The sequence below is a fragment of the Struthio camelus genome, chromosome 1 (assembly GCF_040807025.1).
Source record: "Struthio camelus isolate bStrCam1 chromosome 1, bStrCam1.hap1, whole genome shotgun sequence".
NCBI classification, from domain to species: Eukaryota; Metazoa; Chordata; class Aves; order Struthioniformes; family Struthionidae; genus Struthio; species Struthio camelus.
In genome coordinates, this window is record NC_090942.1 from 64,739,460 (window position 1) to 64,762,623 (window position 23,164).

General features: G+C 43.3%; 1 long non-coding RNA gene across 2 annotated transcripts in view; it reads right to left on the reverse strand.

The window, feature by feature from the left end:
• Positions 1 to 761: 761 nt before the first annotated feature.
• Positions 762 to 23,164, reverse strand: part of LOC138067444 (uncharacterized) — a 28,923-nt gene continuing 6,520 nt past the window's right edge. Inside the window, exons 1-3 of one of the 2 annotated variants that reach the window (XR_011141404.1) lie at positions 13,123 to 13,223; positions 12,883 to 13,030; positions 1,509 to 5,419 (exon numbers count right to left, since the gene is read on the reverse strand). This is a non-coding gene — a long non-coding RNA (uncharacterized lncRNA). Of the gene's footprint in view, positions 5,420 to 12,882; positions 13,031 to 13,122; positions 13,224 to 23,164 lie in introns of those variants that run through there. The other variant, XR_011141403.1, reaches the window with a different exon arrangement.

Genomic DNA, 23,164 nt, shown 5'->3' on the forward strand with positions numbered 1-23,164 from the left:
GAGGTTAGAGAAGAATTATAAAGTGTAATTATAGGAGCTAACTGTAACAGAGTGCTCCAAAAGCTTAAGAGGAAAGATTAAATCGGAGCACACAGTGCTAAAAGCATTAGTACTGTATGAGCAGATTCTGGCAGCGAACGTGTTAAAGAGGTACCGGCACATCCTGAGGCTTCCAGTTTTTTCTCTAGTTTGATGTATACACTCTCTATTTGCTATACGTGCTTGAAAGAAACCTGAAAACTGTATTTCCCTCTCAAAGCGATTTTGCTTTTCCCATTCGATAGATTCCACGTTATTAAGAATATTTCTCAGGACGAACAAATCGATAGGTCTTTTCTTGTCTCTGTCCTGACTTTTACAGACACTGATGCCAGGGCATTATAGTAATAAAGATGTTTATGTTCTGTGTTTCTACAGCATGTTATATGATGGGATCTTGAAGTCTGGCTGGCATTCCTAGGGGCCACTATAATAAAAGCAATAAGTCAAATACTAATTAGAGGTGTTTGAATTGTTTTCCTCAAAGTACTTTTAACCAATAATTACTCTTTAACCAAAACAATAAATTCTCTGTGATCCAAAACTTCTGATTTTCCAAACAACAAAAGCAGGAGATCAATTTAAAATAACTACTTCTATTGTCAACAAAAAGTCAAGCTTGGATATTTTGAAAACTAACACACTCCAAAAAAAAAAAATTTCTATTTTTACAAACAGACAAGGATTCTAATAATTTTAGATAAAAATTATGCCACCCAAAAGTTTCATGAAAAATGATAATCATGTTTCCAACCACTATGTACAATTAATAAGACACACAAACGCTCCCTCTATTGGTTGATCATCAAAACCTATTCCCAACATCACAGCAGCATGCCTGAAGAGATTATTTTTTCCCTTGAAAAAAAAAACAAAAACAAAAATTGTGACACAAGAATAATTTGTTCAAATTACTGCCAATCTTCAAGAAAAGATTAATTAAATGTTAGCAGTCTCTAAGCCAAATGATTTAGGTACAGTTAATATTTGCACTTCAGAACACTTAAAATTTAATTTTGAAAGGTTTGCAGGCTAATTTTTCTGGGCCAAGAAAAGTGCTCTCTCCCAGTGGAATAGAAAATACTCTATTCCCCTATTCTCCTATTTTCTTATGGAGTGAAAAGGCACCATCGCGTATCATTAAGAACACAGTTCTCTATTAGTACTGACAACAATAATACTGAGGAGGAATTTTGGAGTGTTGTTTATGCACATTAAATCTCCAGCAAGCAGTTCTTTAGGAGCTCAAGTGGTTTTGTGCAGAGTGGAGCTAGCCTTCCTGAGCCTGACAGTTGCCATCAAGATAAAAAAAAATCTGTTTCCATGGAAACGTCCGAGGTGGACCAAGCATGGATTAATCAAAATACAACGAATCCTCTTTGCAAGGTACTAGAAAAAATCCAGTTTAAAGTGAGCACTGCTGTTCTTTCCTTCCATTCTCCCTGGAAAGCATGGAAAATTCTCCCCAGATGCATATGTGACATACACTTTAATTAGCATGGTGGAAAGTTAGAGTTTTTCTTACATTTAAAATTAGTGTGTGGTTATGAACTAAGAGCCAAGAATACACTAACGTTAAATAAGAGAGGTGGTGAAATAAATAATTCTAAATTACACCTTACGATCCTCTTTTATTTGCTACGGATTTTATCAGGTGGCTTTTTAATGGTTAGAATTCTTAGTAGACTTTTGTGTATTCTTAGTACTGCAGGCTCATTTCTTAGTCCTGAAGGCTTATTCTGGTATTCAAATACTAGCTATGGGTTGGGTTTCTTTTTACTGTTATACATGATATTATATCATTCTCAGCTACCACCAAAGAAGAAGGTTCTGCCATCAGAATTTAGCTGACAATTCTGCCATTGAACAAAGATGAACAAAAGAGACGACGTAAAAGCCAACCTTCCTTAACCTGTGTTCTCAACAAAAATATCACTGACAAACTACAAAACTGCTCAGTTTTTGTAAGACCTCTTCCACTGAACCAGTTCTTTTGTCTGTTCTTTGAGTTAGTGACACATACACATTTCTTACGATAATTTATTTTCTAATTCTGCTAATGGAAAATGTTGAAAAATACTCCGAATATATAAAAGCAGCACAGAATAATTACAATAGAGGCCAACAAATGCCAAATGACTGTAAAACCTCCATTTGCACACAATCACATGATACTAATTTCGCAGATACAAAATGCACTTCCACTCTTAATCCTTCCTCAGAGCGCAGCACTGCTATGAAAAATTGCTAGCAACAGCATTGGCAGGGTTCCACTTTTGTGTTTTATAAAGGTTTGGTAGCAAACATACTCATGATTTTTTTCTTCTTCTTTATTTTATTACTTTACAGCAGGGATATGAGAACCAAGCTGGGTTTTCCATCTCCAGCATCACCGTTAGTAATAAAGGTTCTGTTAGGCCAAATTGTGATCACGGTGATCTGTGTGCATGCCTCTGTTATTAGCAGATTTGCTCGAACATTACTTGCTAAAGGATTCCTAGTGGCACATGTGGGTGCCTTGATGCACACGAAGGACGAGGGCTATTGGCTCCTGGAGGTTTAAATGAAGTAGAAAGCAGCAAATACTTCCTTTCTGTCGCTCAGGCCGGCAGAGGTGACGCTGAACACGCAACAGCTCGGGTCATGCAATCGCGCACTGCAGCAGTCTATCCTCAGAGAGATTACGGTAAGTCAGTTTTTACTTACCTTTGAAAAACACTCCCAACACACTCACTGTTGCCCAGGCGGACAGCCCCACGCGGCTGCTCTCGAGGAGCAGACGTGGGCACGCCGAGCACGGTGGAGGCCCGAGCCGGGGAGGACGTGGCTGGCCGAGGTGCGGGGCACCCTTCGCCGGGGCGCCCGAGCGGCACACGTGTCCACCGCCAGGTGCCAACCGCGGGCGCGCGGACCTTATGGGAAGCCAGCGTTGACTCATTTCCTCCCACCCCCACCATATGTCCAGCTAGTAGAAAGCACCTAGGGTCCAACAGCTGTTCGCTGAAATGGTCTCTTTTTCTGGCCTGCTTTAATATGAACATACCCAAAATGTCAAAATCCCTGAGCAGCTGCAAGGATACGCCAGCACAGCTTCCCCGTGCTTCCCACCAGCTCTGCTGGTGCAGGCCTGCCGGGACCCCCCACCTTCGGCCCTGGGGAAGCCTGCTTTGGAGCTAGCCAAAGTTAGTCTAACACAGGGCTTCAGGCTCAACAAACCAGCATTTCCTAACAGCACTCCTTTTCGCCAGAAAATTTTGGCTCTGGTGGAAACACCCCTTCGGAACAAAAACCTTCCTGGAATAAGGGAAGGTTTCTGCCTTTCACTAGGAAATTAGGCAGAAAGAGGCTAACGAACCACCTTTCTCCTTCTTGTGTACGGTATTATCTCACAGGCTAATACAAGACTTCATCTTAAGGCAGCTACAACTTCTCTCCATAGTTAACAGTTTAAACACTGGCTTCTTTATAGCACTCACCATGCTGCTGCCTGTAGTCTGAGGCTACATGATACATACACACAACACAGTGTTTAAGTGACTGGCGTCTGGGAGGAAAAGCCATGTACCTCACTCGGGTGACAAGGGACATCTAGTGGCTCCCCAGCTCCCAGCATCACTGCCATGGCACCAGTGCCCGGAAAGAGAGGGCCAGGCATCCCTCCACGGTGAATGCAGCTTAATCGTAAGGATGTAAGCTTTTCCAAACTTGCTGCCATGAAAACCTATTGCTGCTAAATAGAAGAATAGCTTTCTGCCTTCTCAATCCTAACATTTCATGTCTATGTGGGTAATGACGTTCCTCTGCCTCCTGCTCCCTTGATTGAGTCTGCTCAGTTCTTTCAATCTTGCTTTACCATTAGAAAAAAAATATATATGTATATTCAAAAAGCACAGAAAGAGCCTGGATATCTCGATGATAAAGGCCTGTAATGGATAATAATGCTCTCTTCCCTTTACTCAGAGAAATATGTGGCTTAGGAGGAGCTCATGCCTGTGTGAAAGTTAAAAATCGGAACATGATTACAGCAGGACTCCCTTGTTTTTGAACCCAAATCATTTCACAGAATGAGGCTCAAAACTAGTCAGAGAAATAATTACACTAGCAGAGGTGGGAACAAGATGAGGGTAGACTGTGGGTGGAAATCACTTATCTCTGAAGGCCAGCAGGTCACAAGATCACAAGATGCCTCGGGTGGGAAGGGACCTCAGGGGGTCTCAGGTCCAACGTCCTGCTCAAGGCAGGATCAGCTCTGAGTTCAGATCCCAGCGCTCAGGGCTTTACCCAGTCGGGGCCTGAAAACCTCCGAGGATGGAGATGGCACAACCTCCTTGGGCAACCAGCACTGCTGTCTGACTGCCCTCGTGGTCAGGCTCTCCCTGTGCTCACTCTGGTTTGTCCAGGTCTTTCTTGTACTAGGGGCCCAGAGCTGGATGCAGTGTCTGGGCCTGGTCTCATGAGCAAGGGCTGGAGAGGTTCATCATTCCCTCAGTTTCTGGCCTGGCTTCTGCAGCCTGGGGTGTGCTGGCTGTCCCTGCTGCCAGGCCCCGCTCAGCTCATGGCTGCTAGCACACGGCACGCAGGGCCTTCCCACGGAGCTGCTCCCCAGCCACCCAGCCCTGGCCTCTATTGCTGCCATGGACTCATCCCTCCTGGGCCAGGACTCAGTCTTTGAACTTCTTGAGTTTCATAAGGACCCTGTTGACCCGTTTCTTCCATCCGTCTATGTCCCTCTAGGCGGCAGACCTGCACTTGAGCAAATCCAGGTCATTCAGTCCATCTTCACTGTAACCACAAAACATGCTTTCAGGCAGGGTAGATTCCTTCAGATGGCAAGATAGGTGGATTTTCAGCTTTGTTCAGTTTGTAGACCCTGGAACATTTTCAACCAGACCTATGGTCTCTTTTAGAAATTTCCTATATGTAAACTGATGTATAGCCTAAATGAAATCACTTTTTTGAGTCTTTCTTTTGCCAGTCCCATAGGAGGCTATGAACTCCTGGATGCTCCAAGCCCCCAGAGGATAGGTACAAGGAGGGACAGCTCTCAAATCTATATTCTCTTTCCCCCAATAGCGTTGCATACTAGGTCTTAACCCAAGCACTGAAATGTTAAGGCCAATAAATACAGACTTAGCATGCCTGCAAACCTAGTGTTTTCAAATACCCTCTAGGAAAAAAGGCTTAGGAGTGACCAAACACATTAGCCTGTGGTAACAAGGTAGGGCTGCTGTTAAGGTCTCTGCAACCGGAGTCTTTCTCACCAAGAAGCTGCAGCCAGGAGTAAGATGGGCTCATACAGTCTCTGCTTCCCCTCTGCCACAACTGCTTGTCTGATTGCACAGCGAGACCACTCTGGACCAGCAACAATCACAAAGTGTACCTGCAAGAAAAGGGGATAGAGGGAAAGCCAGGATTATAAAAAAACTCAGTTGCAGGTGTATACTGATTTGCACCCTCAAAGGTCAATGAGGCCAACACATGCCGTGTCCCTTGCTCTGAGAGGCTTAGTTTGGTCCTGAAGATGACTGACCTCTATGCACATTTGTTATTTTCTTATTTCACCTCTTAGGGTGAACTACTGGTACTCATAATTTTTCCTGGTTCTGCAAGAAATACAATCAAGTTTTACTTTTGAAGAAGTTCCTGAATATACTTTTTTTTCATCGTCTGCCAAAATTATTTTCAATTGCAATTTTTATTTGGTTAAAAAATTGCTGTTTTTCAAAATGTGAAAGAAAAATACTGAATGAAAAGCAAGAAAAATTATTTTACTCAAAACAAAATCCTGAAAATTGCAACCACATGTCCTGGAAACATTTTCATTTTGTTCAATTAAAAAAAAAAAAGAAAAGAGTTTTAATGACATGACATTCAGCTCAGTTATTTATATCAGTAATAAAGAGTCAAGACACTGACACTATGAACAGACCAGTACATACAGAAGAAGTCACTTTCACAGAATTTCAATTTCCTTCATGAACAGCACTGTTAATTTTCTAGTATCTGTGTGTGCTCATAAGGAATGAGCAGGGTCCAAGCGCCTGGTGCATCAGGAGAGACCAAGTCCTAGAGACTCAGGGAATAGGGGAAGGAGGGCTGCCCCCACTCCGGGAGTGCTGGGGAAAGGAGGGAAGAGACTTGTCCCAGACAAGAGCACACAAATCCAAATCAGAACTGCCAAATATTTGTTCCTTTGGGAAGGAAAATGTTACAGTTGTTAAAACACAAACCCTAGAGGTCGGTCTTTTAATAATTAACCTGACAGAGTGTAGAGTGGAGCTTCATAGGACTTCTCCAATCTGCAGCTGGAAGGTGCTCAGCAGTAAAGTACTGCTAGCACAGTAATGGCAGATAATGAGTCCTATTCTTTCTTCCCTTCAGAAGGTAACCTTAAAAACTTAAAAACCTTAAAAAGTTTGTTGTGGGGTTCTTTAAGGGGAGCAGCTCCCCTTAAGGAGACATTCTGTTCTTGTACATCTCCTATTGTTTCTGTGCTTTATTTGGTGGCCTTCCAACCACTTCTGGCTGCTCTCCCTCATGCTTCGAGGCATGGCTTTAGTGACTCAAATAAGTACCTGCTGTTGACCCAATCTATGATTTTCTCTTTATTTTTAATGAATGGATTTTAACTGTTATTTTACAGGTTCAGCCAAAACTGGTGCAAATAAATTATTGAAATTACAGACCCTGAAAGACTCTCAATGAGCAATGTAAATGGCAAAACTCTAAAAAATAAAAAAAAAACCTTTGTTAAATGAGGTGATAATAATCAATAAAAATGTTTCTATATTCAACAGTTTAAAATAAAATATGGCAATTAGATGATTTAAGCAATGAACATGCAAAGAAGGAATCCAGTGAATGCCAAGAAATATCCAAACCGAAAACACAAATATCGCAGTAACATTTCTTATTATGGTGCTTTATTCTTGTTACACGTATAATGTCAATTCCGTGCAGTTGGCCCATTGCATTAAAGCTACCCTTCTATACCTACAGAACAGGTTTGGAGAGGGAGGAGATGGGGAAGAGAGAAAGGCCAGGAGGATCAGGTGGGGTTTTGGAAGACTGGATTGTCTCCTGAATACTGAGGCAAAGTTACACATTACGGCTTAGGTTGACTGACAGCTTGCTTGAAAGGGGATGGATATACTTGACTCTCCTGAACAGAGCTCTCAGCAGAGCTCTCAAACCCCCTTCAATGTGCCAGGTTGAGCACTCATTTGTCTTTGCAGAAAGCAATCTAACCAGTATACTAATGTCCCTATCCCCCTGCAAAAGCCATTAAAAAGGAAAAAAAGTTAACGGTCTTACACTAGGTTAATGTAGACTACCAAAAGGTCCAAGGAGCACCGGGGCAGGCACATGGGAGGAGAGGTGTCCTGCGCCTGGCAGCAGGTGTGAAGGGGAGACGAGGGCCTGCCCCTCTGCGCAGGGATGAGCCAAAACACACACATTCCCCCAAATCCCACTACAACCACCCCTTATGCATGGGACATCCATAGGGTGCCAGCAACAGAAATTCTGACTTCCCGGTCACACATATAGCACAGAAATGTTTAAAAGAAACCACAACTGCTCTGTTACTTCTCACTAAACATCATGGAAATAGAGATCGAAATAGGCAACTATGCATGATTCAAGGATGGTCACCACCCCTTGGCCCTCCGCTGGTGGGACTGTCACCCACACGGTCCTGCCCGCAGGTGGTGGTAGACTCCTGGTGGCACCACAGGCGCCATAGCCCCATCCTCCCTGCACAGCTGCAAAGCCAGCTGGGCTCGCTGGGATAAGCCTTTACCTCCTGCCTGCTGAATATAACAGAAAGGATAGAACAGGTCACATCTATTGTGCTACGGGAGATCACGTGATCGCAAGCCATTGTAGGGAGCTGACTGGCTTAACGAAGCATTGTTTTAGTGGACGGTGGGAGAAGTCAACTGAGTGGTGCTTGCACGAGACTGGGTGTTTGCAGCACACCTCTGTTATAACGCAGTTACTGTTTCCATCTGCTTGTAGCATCCCTTTCTCTGCGTACAGTTATTACAATAATTACAGTAATTTTCTGGAATATTCTGGAATATCACTAAAAAATAAGAATCTCAAACTCTTAAACTTTTGAGCTCTGGACAGTAGTGGTTCTCCGTTTAGTTAAGGGGTGGTCTAGGACCACATTTGGCTAATTGCTAGAGGATGTAACTTTTACCCCATGTAAGTGCTTGTATGCAGAAACCAAAGCAGAAATCAGAACAACCTTTGCTGTTCTCACTCCTTTTTCTCTTCCAGAGAGTTGGGAAATAGGACTGTGACTTCACATGAGACAGCTGTGGCTAGCACGCAGGTAAATAAGTGAGAAGTGTACTAAAAAGGGACAGCTGGGATGTGGTCATGTTTACGCTATCGTAGATTCAAGCATGAGTCTGAAAACCATATGCCAGAACCTCATAAAATAATGAATTTTTTCTAGAAATAATGGCATTAAAAACTCCTTTTCTGTTTATTTGTCTTTTGATTTCTGAGATGCGAGGCAATACCCAAATTCCATTTTCAAATCACTCCCAGCACCCACAGGAGTCAGGAAAGCACATGCTTGAAACAAATGACAGAGACTCTTCCCTAATTACTCAGATTTCCTGCTCCTGACATTTAGAAAAAAAACCTGTCTGCCACAAGACCCGGGATGTAAGCAGCACTGCCCTTAAACAATTTTTCCTTGCTGACCAGTGTGTAGTGGCTCTCCTGTGTCTAATAGTGCTCAGGCCACCTCAGGGCTGCTGGACAGGCTTACTGTGCTCAGCCAGGGACAGGCTGCCTGGATGTCAGCTTTGTCATAAGCTTTATAAGTTTTGCCTGAGAAAATCCTCCTGAAAATCTGAGGTTTCAGTTTCACAAAACGAGTTGATGTTCCCATCTTTCAAAGTAGTATCAAAATGCTTTTTTTTTTTTTCTCTTGAAGTTCAGAACTGCCACTTTAGATTCCCCTGTGAAAGTGTTGGGCAGGGGGACAACTAAACAAAAAGAATAACAACAAAAAAAACCACACGTGAGTAAAAGAGTAACAGTGCTGGAAGCTGTGCTGAACCTTCTGGGTGACCAAAGTTCTCTGACCTTGGTTCAGAGACCTTGCATGACTGCAATCCACCTGTGCCTCAGTTTGGACTCATTAAACGTGTTTAGGAATAGCAGATTTGTCTGCTTTGTGTTATTTGTTTATTTGTTTTCATTTGTATTTAGGAATTAAATTTGTGGCTGGGAGCAGGTGAAAATCAGCACTTTGGGAGGTGCAAGAAACCCACAGAAACCCTGAGTCATCAAACTAGCTTTCAGTCTCTTGGGCTGCCTGTCTCCTCTCTGTCTCTCCCTTTTCTCTCCCAGACTTCCCCAACCTTCTCTCCCTGTTTACTTGCTTTACCCATTCATCTTCTTTCCCCTTTCTCTGTAAGGCTTTTTTACTCCTCACTTTTTTGCCTCCTCCATCTCCTACTCCCCGTTCATTTTGCCTTTCCTGCAACACCCCTTAGAAAAAGACTGCAGGCCACAAAGAGACATGGGAAAGACAAAGCATTAAGATCAAGAGAAAAATGAGAACACCTTTTCATAGGAAATTCTTAGAGAAGAAGAACTTTCTTTTCCATTTGATATTACTTTTGAAAAGAAAATCATTTATTTTCTATTTAAGCATCTCATGGAAATTTTAATCAAATAAAACATGCTTACACTTACCCATTCTGTTCTTCTTCCTTTCTTCCCTCGTTTTCTTTCCCTTTCTTCTCACAAAAAAAACAGCTGTGTGGCAGGCAAACCCTGTGCAGAAGTCTGTAAACCACCATCTAATTCACCTCAGATCTCATACTGGCTGCAGCACATGCAAGAATCTCAAATTTGTAGTTGGCAAACTGCAGCTACTATGTACTGAATGATTAAAAAGATCACACAGTGTATGTTATACCTTTCATTGCACTTCCACCATGCTGAATAGAAACCTTCTCCTCCCTCCCAGCAGCCAGTGCTGGGACAGAAAGATCAGAAGAGAAACAGAGACAGGGAACCTTAAAACAAGATTAGCGGAAAGTGTTGAAACTACTGTGTGAAATGTCCCAAGGAAAGGTAATTGGCATGGGCTTATCTGACCATGATGAAATATTATTTTGGTATGGAAACAGGGACTAAAAAACTGAGATATTATTTCTCAGTACCCAAACCATCAGCCAAGGAATCCCAGATTTTATGTACCTATGCCCTCAAAATTAAGCTTAAATGAACAAGAGCCCGTTTAGAGTAGACATCTCTTACAGGCCAAATTCAGCAGCCGGCAGTTGGCACTGTTGCTCCACTGGAAAAGCAGAGGAGAGCTCTGCGAAGCACTAAAGAGCAGCAGCCCCCTCAAGCCTGACCTGCACCAAAGCCACTCAGGTTTGTCCCCTGGCAGTTCAGATGATGGGCTGAGAGCAACAAAATGCTTCAAAATGCACTCTAAGGAAATCAAGAAGATTTGCTCCAAACGAGAGGCACCTTCCTCTCATTCAGGGCTTTGCTGTTTGCAGTGCAGTCTGAAGGAGTGAGAGCTGGTGTAAATGACGGAGGCAAAGCCATTCGATGGGACGTTGCAGTGGAAAGGGAGCTGGGCAGAACTTGCTGATATGAAGAAATACACATTTGCTATCTTTTCCCGTTGCAGATCCCTTCGGTACCTCACAAGCTTTGGGAAAATCACAGCACAGCAAAAGATAAAATGATATCCTATAACTTTACAACTCCTTTTTTTTTAATTTTTCCTCCAAAAACTGAAGAATTTAAAACAATGAAACATGGACAGCAGGGGCAGAGGGAGCCTCAGGAGAGGGAAAAAAAATATTATCCCCCATCCACAAATCTGCACTTCTTGGATTTTAGTCCATTTCTTGGCAAAAAAGAAGAGAACGAAGGAGAGAGAAAACGAGGAAGAATTAAATAAGAACATTTTACATTTTGAAAAATCAAAAGATAAGAAATTGCAAAAGTCTGGGAGGAGAGAAGGAAGGAATGGGAAAAAGGTTTCATTGTGAATCCACAGCAAAGGAAACAACTTTGATATGTCACATGGGCATTTTTAGCCAACTCTGAGGATGGGAGTGTGATAACCTGCCTGAAGAGAAGGCATACAGCGGAGTTTTGTCTGTGTTCATCATTTAGCACCAGAATAATTTTACCACTGAAGACTGTTCTGCAATAAACGTAATGATTGCCCTCATGCACATGCAAGCCAGAAAGGCAGATAAACAGTATGGGCTAAATAAAGATGGTTAAGGGTAAAGGGTTCTTATTCAAGGTCTTTCTGCTTGTTGCTGGTTTTGTGGAGGGAATAAAAATACTTCTTTCTAGGAAAAAAATGCAAAGAGAAAGAAAGTGATCGAGGAATAGCTAACAGTCATTCGAGGAAATTAATCCGCTTAGGGGGTTCGGGGAAAAAAAAAAGGAAGAAGAAAAAAGGCAACAGCCAGAGCAGAAGTTTTCCTGTGCATTAAAAAAGCCCAAGAACAAGAGGTAGCTTTGTCTAAATATTGTGCCACAGGAAAAAAATGGCAACAGCAGCAGCACAATCCTCCCCTGCTGTGACTGCAGCAGCAGCAGTTCCAGAACACATCAGGGGGCATGTATACATTGCATTTGGCTTAATAGCCTGAAAAATAAGTAATTAGTTCTTTTACATTGAGGGAATAGGATGCATTTCTTAGGCAGGGGAGGAAGAGGAGGTGGTTCAGGGATATGTTACCACCCCTGCCTGTTGCAATGATCCTCAGAGGGCAGGACCCTCCCTTCAGAAGTTACCCCTGAGTTTCTCTACCAACACTGGATTAGCCCGGAAGATCATTTTGCCAGAGAGCTGTCTTTCTGTGAGCACATTCCAGAGCAAACCTACCGCCAACTGCATCATATTTCCAAGGAAAATCTTTGTAAATCCTAAAAGAAAATAGGATATTGGCAATACCACTTTGTTCTCCCTTCAATATTTATTCACTGTGTTGCCTTGCATTGCTGCATATAGTTACAGACATTGGCTTTAGCAGCAGTAGTATATAAAGGTGTGGATAAGGGAGATAGATACAGTGTTGTTTCTTTTAGATTTACTCCGTGATAAGGCCCCCACTGTTGTCAAAGGGAAGGTGGTATATAACTGAGAGTATCAATGCATAGCACTGAGAAATCAGCAACTGATTTCTGAAAGTCTGTGTCATAGCAGTGGGATCTCACTGCACTGCCTAGGTTGGGAAGGTCTTACATACTCTGTGGAGCTCAAATTACTCTTGATTATGGTCTGGGGCCTCAGCATGCAAAGAGAGAGGTTATATAAAAGCTGCCATGCCGAGTCAGGAAGACAGCATCCGTTTTGCCTTAGTTACGCCCGTTTCGCATTTGGGAGTACCTTTACCATCTCAGGGATTCCCACACAGACACTAAGAGCTGAACTTCACCCGTATTCAGTCTTTTACGAGGGAAACAAGATACGAGGTACCTTTAAACTCACTGCTACGTCTGCCCTTTACAAGATCATTCCTGGAAGCTGCAGCACCAGTGAAAAGGCAAGATGCATCTAGTTATGTGGAAGTCTGGATCTTAAAATATCACCACTAGACGTCCCCTTTGTTCCACCCAGCAAAACAAAGGTGCTTCTCAAGTCGCCTGAGCTTGTTCCAGTACCTTATGCAACAAGAGCAGTGAAGAGCAGTGTGGGTGTGCGGGTGCTAGCACAGGGGCAAGGGCTCCCTAGGGACCCACTTCCAGCTGCGTGATCTTCGAACCATGTTAGCTGCTTGCATGATTTATGTTGCAATCACACCCTATGTTTGCTGAGTGGATACATACCTTAAGGATTAACACTTGGTTGAGAAGAACGGGTCCATTCAGGCCTCATCTCAGCCTGCCTTCACCTTCTCTGCTGCCTTAGGAAAGCCACCAAGGTGGTTTGGCACCAATTCTGCTCACAGCAGATCTGGAAATTTCCTCTGAGACCCTGATCAAGAAGCAGAGGTTCAGCTGGTGCAAGGTAATGTATCTCTCAAAGGGGTGATGCCAGTCTATGTCCTCTGTGAATATTGCTTTTACCTTTCAGAAGAGAAAAACTTGCAGTCCCCACACCCTGCCTTGACACAAACTTAGATAAAATATGCTTAGGAGGCCTGGCCTGGCCTATGGCCCAGATGTCTGACCGCAGTAACCACACTCTTTCCTTATAAACAGGACACTGCCCCTTCTGGGTATCTGTGATTCGCTAATTCAGCTTTATCCAGCTCACTATAAATCTTTCTAAATGAATTTTCCAAAATCAATGCAATGGCTGTGAAATGCTGTCCTAAAGCACTGTTTTTACTACAATTTTGGTAAAGCATTATGAAAAATCTGCTGTATGGTCACTTGAAGTGTGTTGTTTAGACACTTCAAAAGGTGTTAAGCTGATTTTCAGAGACTTGCTTTTTTGAGAGCTGTGTTCACCTTCCAAGACTGAAATTCACTTGAATCTCATGTCGTAGCTCACAAGAATGACATCACCGCCATCACTTCAGACATTTAAAACTGGAACAGAAGAAGCAGTTATGAGCCTAAATAAATTCTACTCTAGTAGAGTGTCATGAGGATAGAGTAAATGACCCTAGAGAGGATTTTCTTTTCTGTCTCCAATTAAAGTAATCACCATTAACCTCCTCACTATTTACTCTTCCCCCCTCATTAACATTAGTACAGTATTTTCTCTACCAACAGCGAATGTTGTGAATAACTCATTATGCTAATTACCTGGAAAATTATAAATACTCCACTGATGACCAGCACAGGATTGTCTGCTCGCTTGCTCTGCTGAGGTATTTGTTTATTTTTGTACACGCTCATATCTGCTCGCCCTAACCTGAAGAGGTCTCAGAATTACTGCTGCTCCTTGCTCCTGCAGGATGTCAAATTATAAGCACGTACTAAGAAAATAAGCTCTTTGTAACACATCTTCTCATATGCCTTTTAGGGTATCCAAAAACTGCCACTCAGTAAATTCTAGGAGCCAGGATACCTTTAGGTGCTTTAAAACTATACTGGTAGGGTACCAGCAGAGTTTTCTGGCTTCCCATCAAGCCACTGCTCTACCAGAAAGGCTTGCAAAGGCTTTCAAAGCATGAATTAACTTTCCCATTTTCTGTGCTCTCTCAGAAATAGAAACACTCTGTGTCAGAGCAGGCAAAGTATACACTGGGTACGCACAACATCTGCATGGGATAGGACAAGAAGTAACAGTCTTTAAATTGCCCATTTTCTAACTGTAGGGATGCTGAGGCAGTGGAGCGGAGCACTTGGCGATGAAGTGGGACCTCCACCCTTGGACATCCTTGAGAAAAGGCCATGAAAGCAGCCCCAGGAGACATTTGTCTGCAGTTGCTTGTGCTTCTAAATACGGTCCCCAGCCCTGTCATCTATGATGTTACAGTGCCATGGGGGGAGTAGACTTGCTCCTCTAATTTGCAATGTGTGGTATTCCTCCTGATGACTGTGGCAATAACGGATGCATGAGATGCCATAACCCTTTCTCTTTCAGACTTCAGCAGGGGCTACTTCACAAGGACAACTTTCAGATCAAAAAGGCAGCAGAGCTAACCCATCTCTCTGCCAGCTCCACCCTCTATAAGTAGATGCCAGTCTTTCCTTGAACTTTGTCCCTGAATTAGGGAGGTAACCAGAAAGCATCAGATAAGAAGCTGGACACAGCAAAATAGTCAAACAAAACCTGAAGGACTTTGATAATAAACACGCATGGAGTGATTATACTTTCACATGGATTCCTTTACTTCAGCATTAGGCAGGCTTGTAGCGGGGATTTCTTTTAGGAGAACAGCATACAACGTTGAGATCTTCATAACAATTTCTAGCCACCTTCTCCCGTCTTTTTTGGCCTACACTTAGACCACAGGCTCTCGGAGGTGTCATCTTTTGGGCGCTCTTCAAACAGAGAACAAATACAGGAATGCCCTGAATGATAATGTAATGTAAATAGTGATAAGGGAAACCAAACACCAGAAAAAGTTCTGGCTTTCATCCTAGAAAAGCTGTGGTAGCACCTGAAACAAACAGGCTTCTAGGAGCAGAGGACAACATAAAATTAACTAAAATAAACGTTGGCTAAAAAATAAAATAAAGGCTTTATCAACATGACAAAAAGAAAGACATTCAGATACGTACAATTGGAAGATTCACTTTAACAGCAATGTACTTACACCAGTGTAAAAGGTTGTTTAAGTAAACTAAATAATTCAGTTTAAATAACCATATTTTGGTTTAGGTTAATGGTTAGTTTACACAGCAGTGTTATGCCAGCATAGCAAGGCCAGCTAGGAGCGCTGGAAAAAAAACAGCAATGTTCCCTAGCTGATATTTCTGTGCTGTCAAAACCCTCACGGGAGATGCAATGGTACTGACAGAAATGCATTTCTGCTGGCTTGGCGTATGCCGTTTGGAGGTGCCGCAGCTTCACTGGAAGGACATGCTGCGGCCCCGACCGGGGCTCTGCCAGCACGGCCCCGGCCGTGCAGATGGACGTATGTACGGACATTTTGCCCCGTGTCTGCGGGGAACAGGGCTGAGCCAACCAAGCCAGCCTGCTCCAAGGGAAACACAGGGACTCACACTCGTTTCATTGAAAAGGCATAAACCCCATCTCTAAACCACTGTGCAACTGCTGCCTCCTGCACATTCACTCACCACTTTCACTCCCTGAGTACGGCTGGTATCACATCCTTCTTTTCTCTCTCTCTCTCTAGCATGCATGTACACACACACAAATAATGCACACAATTCAGTGTTCATTCAGTGTAATTTCCCGGCTTTTCCTTTCCAGCAGACAACCTCCGCAGCTGCCAGCTCTTCTTGAGGCTGAGATATGCCCCTTCACTCCGGTCAGTGTAGATGGGTAGAGGTTTCACTGTTCCTTCAGATAAGCAAATTCACTGAACTTTCACATTGCAAAACTCAGCTATATTCTTAATTATAGCACTAGCCCACAGAGGAGATGGAGGCTTAAATGGAAAGCCTTTCACCTCTCAGTATCACAGACGGGACCCATGAAAGGAATTTTTTTTAAATAAATCTCTCTCCTACCACTTTGATGTCAGGCTGCTATCAGTGTTCAAGTACAAAAATCTGAGAGAGCCATAAAAACAAGTAGTAAAAACTTCCTGGGAATAAAAGTGCTGTTTGCGTAAACTCTCACATCCCTTCTCCCACCTTCCAACGACGACTCCTCTAGCAGGTGGTAGGATGGCACTGTCCCGGTGAGATGGGAGAGGAAACGTGACGGCTTATCATTACGCACCGTCGTTTGGCAGAGTTGGGAATGGACAGCACACCAAGCGCATTCTTGGGCACACTGCCAAACCGGGGCCTAACGGGTAAACAGAAAGTGAAGCACAGAACACAAAGCTTCTTTAAAAAAAATTGACACCAGATGGTCAATGAAATGATCCAGAACAGGGGAACAGGAATGAACGTTTCAAGTTCTGCTTTAACACCTTACTAGCCCTATAAAGACCTGTGCATTTAGATCGGTCTGCATTCTGGGAGAGCCATGTCAGAGGGGAATTTTGAAAATAATTCATCTATTTCTGAAACCACCACTTCAGCATCCGAGCACCTCTCTCCTTTCAGCCTCTCATATTCGTCCCAATCACTTTTTTTTCCTGACTAAAACTCCTTTCAAATACTGTTAAACAGTAAATTACCAGAAACAATTTTTTTTTTTTAAACTGAAGCCTCATGTAATATGCCATGCAAACCCTAACGAAAGGCACTTGTACGCCAGTGTGGGTCAATACCATAGCTTAACACAGAGCAGCTTTGTAAAGGCAGAACAAGGCTACTGCAGTACACTTTCGGGCTCTTGCTTCCTATGGCTTGCTCCAGATCTCTGTCCTGGGTTAATGAACGGCTGCTGTAGGCTGTGTCAGGGTGGTCTGGCGGGGTGGACGGCACCTCGGCACAGTGCAGAAGGGAACGACCGCACGCAGAGTTCCTCTGCTCACCTGGCTGCTTCACTTGGACAACGCTGGCAAAACCACCCACGGATATCACAAAACTCTAGCAGCCATACTGCATCATTTAGGTTTCAGGCTGTTCCGTTCAAAGATACGGTAGGCAAGAAAAGGGCTCTTCTTCTCAAAAAAATAATCCCTCTTACTCCCCAGAGAGAGTCATTATAAAAGTTGCATGTTTTGAGGGGGGAATTCCAGAAGAGCTTTTGGGCAGTCATGAGGTCTTCTCATATGCTACAACCACCCTCCCACACAAGGTAGCATCCTGATGGTTTTCATTTGCCCTTGACAGGCTCTTAAGCTACTTAACAAAATACACCTCTCAAATCTGAACACATGAAATAAAATTTCAGACTTCAGAAACTCCCTTTCCTTGCTTTTCTCTGCAGAGAACCTTGCATTTGTCCTGTAAGAGGTCACAAGCCAGAAATCTTGGGAGCTGCTACAGGGGACTTCAACACTGATATAATAGGAAGGACTCTGGGAACAATGAGACACAGCAAAGCCTCTGCCAGAGGACCACTTTGCAAAATTAAGTCCAGAGGACCATCTTTGTGGTACAAGACAAATCCATTCCTCCTCTTTCTGAAAAGGAACCATGGTTTATCAGGCTTTGCTCAGACACAATTTTCTCCAAGTTTAACTAACACAATAAAGTCAATGCAAACTTCTCTGAAGGGCTGAGTGGTGTATTAATTTCAGTCTGTTCTTGATCAATTTACCTAAGCTAAAATAATTCAAAAGTCAAATATTAATAAAAAATTAAGCTACCTTCTTGATGAAATACGAGTAAGGCACATGCCCTAGTTTACTGGGACTTGCTCAAACGCACAACTTTAATTAAAAGCATGCAGCTCTTTTTTACACAAGCCTAGAGAAACAAACTTGCCTAACGAAAAGTGACGGGGACAGAGCGCTGAAGGCTAGCTCAAAGAAAACCTGGCCTGCAAAGGCCTGCAAAGCATTTTCCTTGCTTTCCTTTTCTTCCCTGCTAGCTGTCAATCGCCTCTGTGGACCAGGCTTTCTCGGCACACCCACGTGAAGAGGGAACTGTGCCTCCAGCCTGTCCTTCATGCTCTGCAGCTCTACTGCCTCACTGCACCTCTGTCAGCCTGCTCTTATTTTCCCTCCTTCTCTCTTAAAAAGGAAAATAAAAGTACCTAGCCGCGCCAAAGCAAGTTACCATGCAGAAAGGAAGCAGCAGCTCCAAACAGTCATGAATGGCTCCTGCCATTTACAGAATGAGGATAAAGAAATGCAAATATACACCCACTGATTGCTTTATATGTTTTAGTTTCTATTTTTTCACCTTTTGTTTTGGCACAAGAAAGAGCTAGTGCGTGACTGCAAGGTCACTGCAAGGGCTCTAGTTACAGCAGCATCTAAGAAGCGTCATTTTAGTAAAATGATATCATGTACGAGCCACGCTGTTTAAAAAGTGCAGGAGGCACTGGATGAGGGATATGAAACATTATTTGCAGAGGAGCCTGCACTAGTTGAAATGAAGAGAGCTGCCAGCCCGCGGCAGCCTGCGCTGCCGCAGCGGGTGCCGGAAGGGACACCGGGACCTGTTTCCGGGGGGATGGCCCCACCAGCGCTGCCAGGGGCACTCCTGGCCGGGGCAGATATCTCTAACAGCGCTGGGCCCTGCTGCCCACGACAGCCAAGGAGGGCTCTTGGCAAAGGCTAGAGGCAGAACGAGTGGGGTGCTGATACTCCAAAAGTTTGGGAGGTGACCAACCCCCTGCACACATGGCGCTTCTGTGTGTGCAACATACAAAGCAGCTGCTTTGATTTGCAGGTGTCTGGACAATGCTTTCCTTCCCTAAGGGGGCTCCTTTTTCTTCCTTTTTGTTTGGTTTGACTCCTCAAACTATGGATATTTACCTGGTTTTGAGGAAGCAGCAAAAAAAATCAGTGTAGGTTCATGAAATTTAGCCCAGACTCTCCAAAAGATTCATAAACCTTTCAGTAAGCTGGCCAGAGCCTTGGCTTTGTAACAGAGCGTCTGAATGCATGAATTGTCTGGCTTCCAGTTTCATAAGGAGAGTTTTGCACAGCTCTAGCACTGGTGTTGCAGCAAGGAACTTTTGAAGCCACTACTTGGCATATGTTTTCTGTTTATTTTCTAATAAAAAATAATTACATGCACTAAATTTTCTAAAAAGCAACTGTACCAGCACCAAGCCATGGGGAAATAATTGTAAAATTCCTTGATGCTTTCCTTTAACATTGTGTTCTGATTGCTCTGTTTACAAATGGAGCTGACCTCTTTTTTAATTAACTTCTTTAAGAAATAAAATCCAGAAAAGTTTATTAGTCTTCTCTGGCAAATACAACAAACAGAACTCCGATCACTTTTACTTACATCAAGACATTTAAGAAGTGTGTAAGTTGAGGAGATGTTTTTCAATTGTTAGCTAGTGGATGACTGACCACGGTTTTTACATTAGGTGCAGCTCCCACAACTAAATTTCCACCACCATCACTAGGAGCAAGATCAAAAATGAGTACTCAAAATCGTATGCTTTTCCTGTTAAAAAAATCTCATTTTTTTCATATAAATATGGCCAACTTAGAGTCTCCCTGGCTGGGCTAATCACATTTCAATAGCATTACCACAGCCATTCAACGCGAGAGTTTATTAAAAACCCCTCAGAAAACCTCAATGCACTTTTTTGTAGTTAACATTTGTAATTATTTCTGCACAACAGACCATATGATGTATAGAGGGAGGTACAACTGAATGACAGCTGTCATAATCTAATGCACTTAAAGTGCCTGCATTCCTGGAATTGATGGGAAGCATTTCATGATAACTTCCCAGAAGAAAAGCTGAATCGCAGCTATTTCCCAAGCCCCAGGGAACACCAGACCAGCAAGAAAGACAGCGAACATCCGGCAGCCGCTGTGTTTACGGCGTTCGAGGCGAGTCCGAAGGAGGTTTAATTCCTCATTGCGACAGAGTTAAACAAAGTCTTGAACCTCTGCCTCCTAAATCACACCCGAGCGCTCTCCTCTCCCAGTCATGAGTACGGTAATCACCATTTTGGATTTTTTTGTTTTTCCTCTCCCTTTCTAAATCTTCAGACATCGGTGAGGAGGGGAGCAGCTCCTGCAGGCGTGTTCGAGTGACGAGCTCAGCGGTTGGCTCGCCGGCGCCGGGGCTCGGGTCCGCACCCAGGCGCAGCCAGAGCGATGGCTCGCAGCCAGCCGTCCCGTTACCTCCCGCCCCACCACTCAGGGCTTCATACCCTGGAATAAACCCCTCTGAAGTTTGCTTTTATGGTCGCTTATAAAGCTCTCATTTTGCTTCGATGACAAATGAAAACCAGGCAGGCAAATTTTGACATTGTCCTGAGAAAGTCTTCCAGGCTGGCCAACCCTAGTTGTTGCTTTATTAATCTGCAAGTATTTCAAGGGTACCGATGGCATTGATAATAATGGAAAATTAGATGAGAGTTGCGGAGCAAGGGCACAGCACCCAGTGCAAAAAGATCTAGACAAGGAGAAAATTAGAATTATTGATATTTGTGCAAATGGGTTTCTATACTATACACAACGATTTCTGCAGCACATAGGGTTTTTCCAGAAATGCAACTGTGCAAAAGGGAATAGCTAAGGCATGGGTGTAAAGGAAAAGGAGACAAAATGAAGCAATTTATAAAAGGAAGGGTTGTTGAAAAATATGGCGGTGGGGCAGGATGTAGTGAATTTAAAAATCAGCCTGCAATAAACTCTGAGTAACAGGATCCCTGAACACAGCCTAGCTCCGAGGGAGGTTTCAGCTCCACTCTCCAGGCCTATCTCTTCGACCTTGTCTCTGTCACGTAAACGAACTGAGATGAACATATGTTTTTAGGTTTGTTTCTAAAATAACCAGACTGAAGCAGAAAATACTGCGCGGCCCACAGGAGTCTCCTCCCGCCCTCCTCAGGGGAAAGACGAGAGAAAATGCGTGCGTGTTAGTCACATCAGACAAAGTGCTGCAGTGACAAGGATTTATACGGAACGGAGCAGGAAAAAGCCCTCACAGCTGCGGGCGAGCAACGGGGCCGGAGATGAGGCCGTATCAGCGCGTCGGGGATCGCTCCTGGGCCGACTTGGGTCTCCAGCACATGCATCGGCGTTGCAAACATTTTGCTTTGCCGCCGTGGAAACCACCAGGCCCGTTGCCTGGCCAGGGATATATACACCTTTAGCAATCTGCAAAGTTGAGGTCTGTGCACCGGAAGCGTGTTGTATGTGGACTGTGCAGGAGGGACAAATATTGCAGCCCTAGCCTTTACTGTCCTTTCACAGAGATAGACCGTGTCCAAGGAGATGTTTTGATCTTTCAGAGGATGCTAGAGCAGCCCAAGAGGACCAGAATCCTTTTCAAAGAGCTAAATTCCCAGAGTCGTTTTAATCACTGCAATAACTAAAAAGGGATTTAAAAGTAAAGAGACATGAATGGATCTGGTGCGGAACAAGCATAAGCAGGGAATAAAGTCAACTACTTCCCTGAGAGCCAAGAGACCATAAAAAGGGCATGCACACTTCTCATTTTGGTCAATCCCAATAAAAGTGATCTCTGTTTCAAAATCAAAACACAAAGGAAACCATCACAGCAATGTTATCTAATCTAGAAAGCTGGTCCTTATCTTATCTTACTCTACTCTGTTCCTTCAGTGACGCTCATTTTACTCCTAAGTAGTGGTAAGGGATAGATTTAATCCCCGGGAGGAGAGTGAGAACTCGGTGCTCTGGCAGCCGCCGATCTCTAATTCCCGCCCTGCCCTCTCGGCCTGTGCCATATACCACTCCAGGCAAATCCTAGGATCCGGCATAAGTGATTTCCTGGAGTTCTGCTGCATATTTCTCATATAGTAAGTGCATCTACGAAAGCCAGCTGTGACTGCATCTGCATTTACTTTCCACCCCAAACACTGAGCCCTACAGAGCCTTTTTACTTCACAAGACTGCTTATTCCTTGAAAATCAAGCCAAATGCTCTGCCATGGAACAAAACAAGACATTTTACAACCACTCTTATGACAAGCAGAACAAAATACCTGAAATGTCATTTTGGCTTTTGACGACACTCTTAGTGAAATGTAGACATATGGCCTATCCAATAATTATTACTATGCACCCAAAGGGATTATTTCATTTCTCAATTTGGAGACTTGATGGTATTCAGGAAGGGCTGAAAAAGATATCACCAAATTGCAAAATGAACCCAAATCCTCCTGTCTAAAATGTCACTTCCTGAGACTACAAGTAAAATTTAAAATACTTACATAGATGAAGGCAGCTAGGAAAAATATTATTCACTGTTGGACCATTTAATGTGTTTCCTGCCTGCAACAGCACTGTGTATAACTAGCTGAACTGCTTTCACGTTATAGGATCAGAATCAACAGTTCACACTGTTATGTTTTCAGAAATGATTAAAAGTTTGAGAATCTAGTACATTAAAGTTACTTTTCCAAGAGTGGAAAAATTTTAATTTGCAAAATTTTAAAAAGCTCAAATTGACAATTGCATATTTACTCGGTTTTAAAACATTAAATGTAAGTTTTATAGTATAGCCCTAGCCTAGGGCCCCCTTTGTTAAGCCATTATGGCTATGAGAGATACTAACTAACCCGTGGAAGTTGGAAAAGAACATTTTGTCCTTCTTCCCTCAAGTAACCCCACTTATAAAAGTTTATTAAACTAATTACAGAAGATTTAATAGATTATCGCAGAAAAGGAAGTTGCTGCAAGCTCTCCTTTCTTGTTATAACAGGCAATCCATCAATTTTTCTGGGTTTTAACGCTGGTCCTGCTGCTGACTGCTTTTCCAACCTTACACAAACGACAAATTTCTCTTCCACCTCTATTTCGTAATCTGATCACTACCGTTTGATTTTCAGAGATGCTACACAATTGCTCAGAGAGAGGATGTTTTCAAGCACAGGATGTTATGTGGCCTCATTGCACACGGTGTCATGAGGCACAGAAAGTGGTAGAGTGGAAGGATTGACCTCTAATAAAAGGCAGATATTTGGGCATGAGCTTGAACAAACCTGACAATAAGGTTCAAACGGGCAAGACGGAATC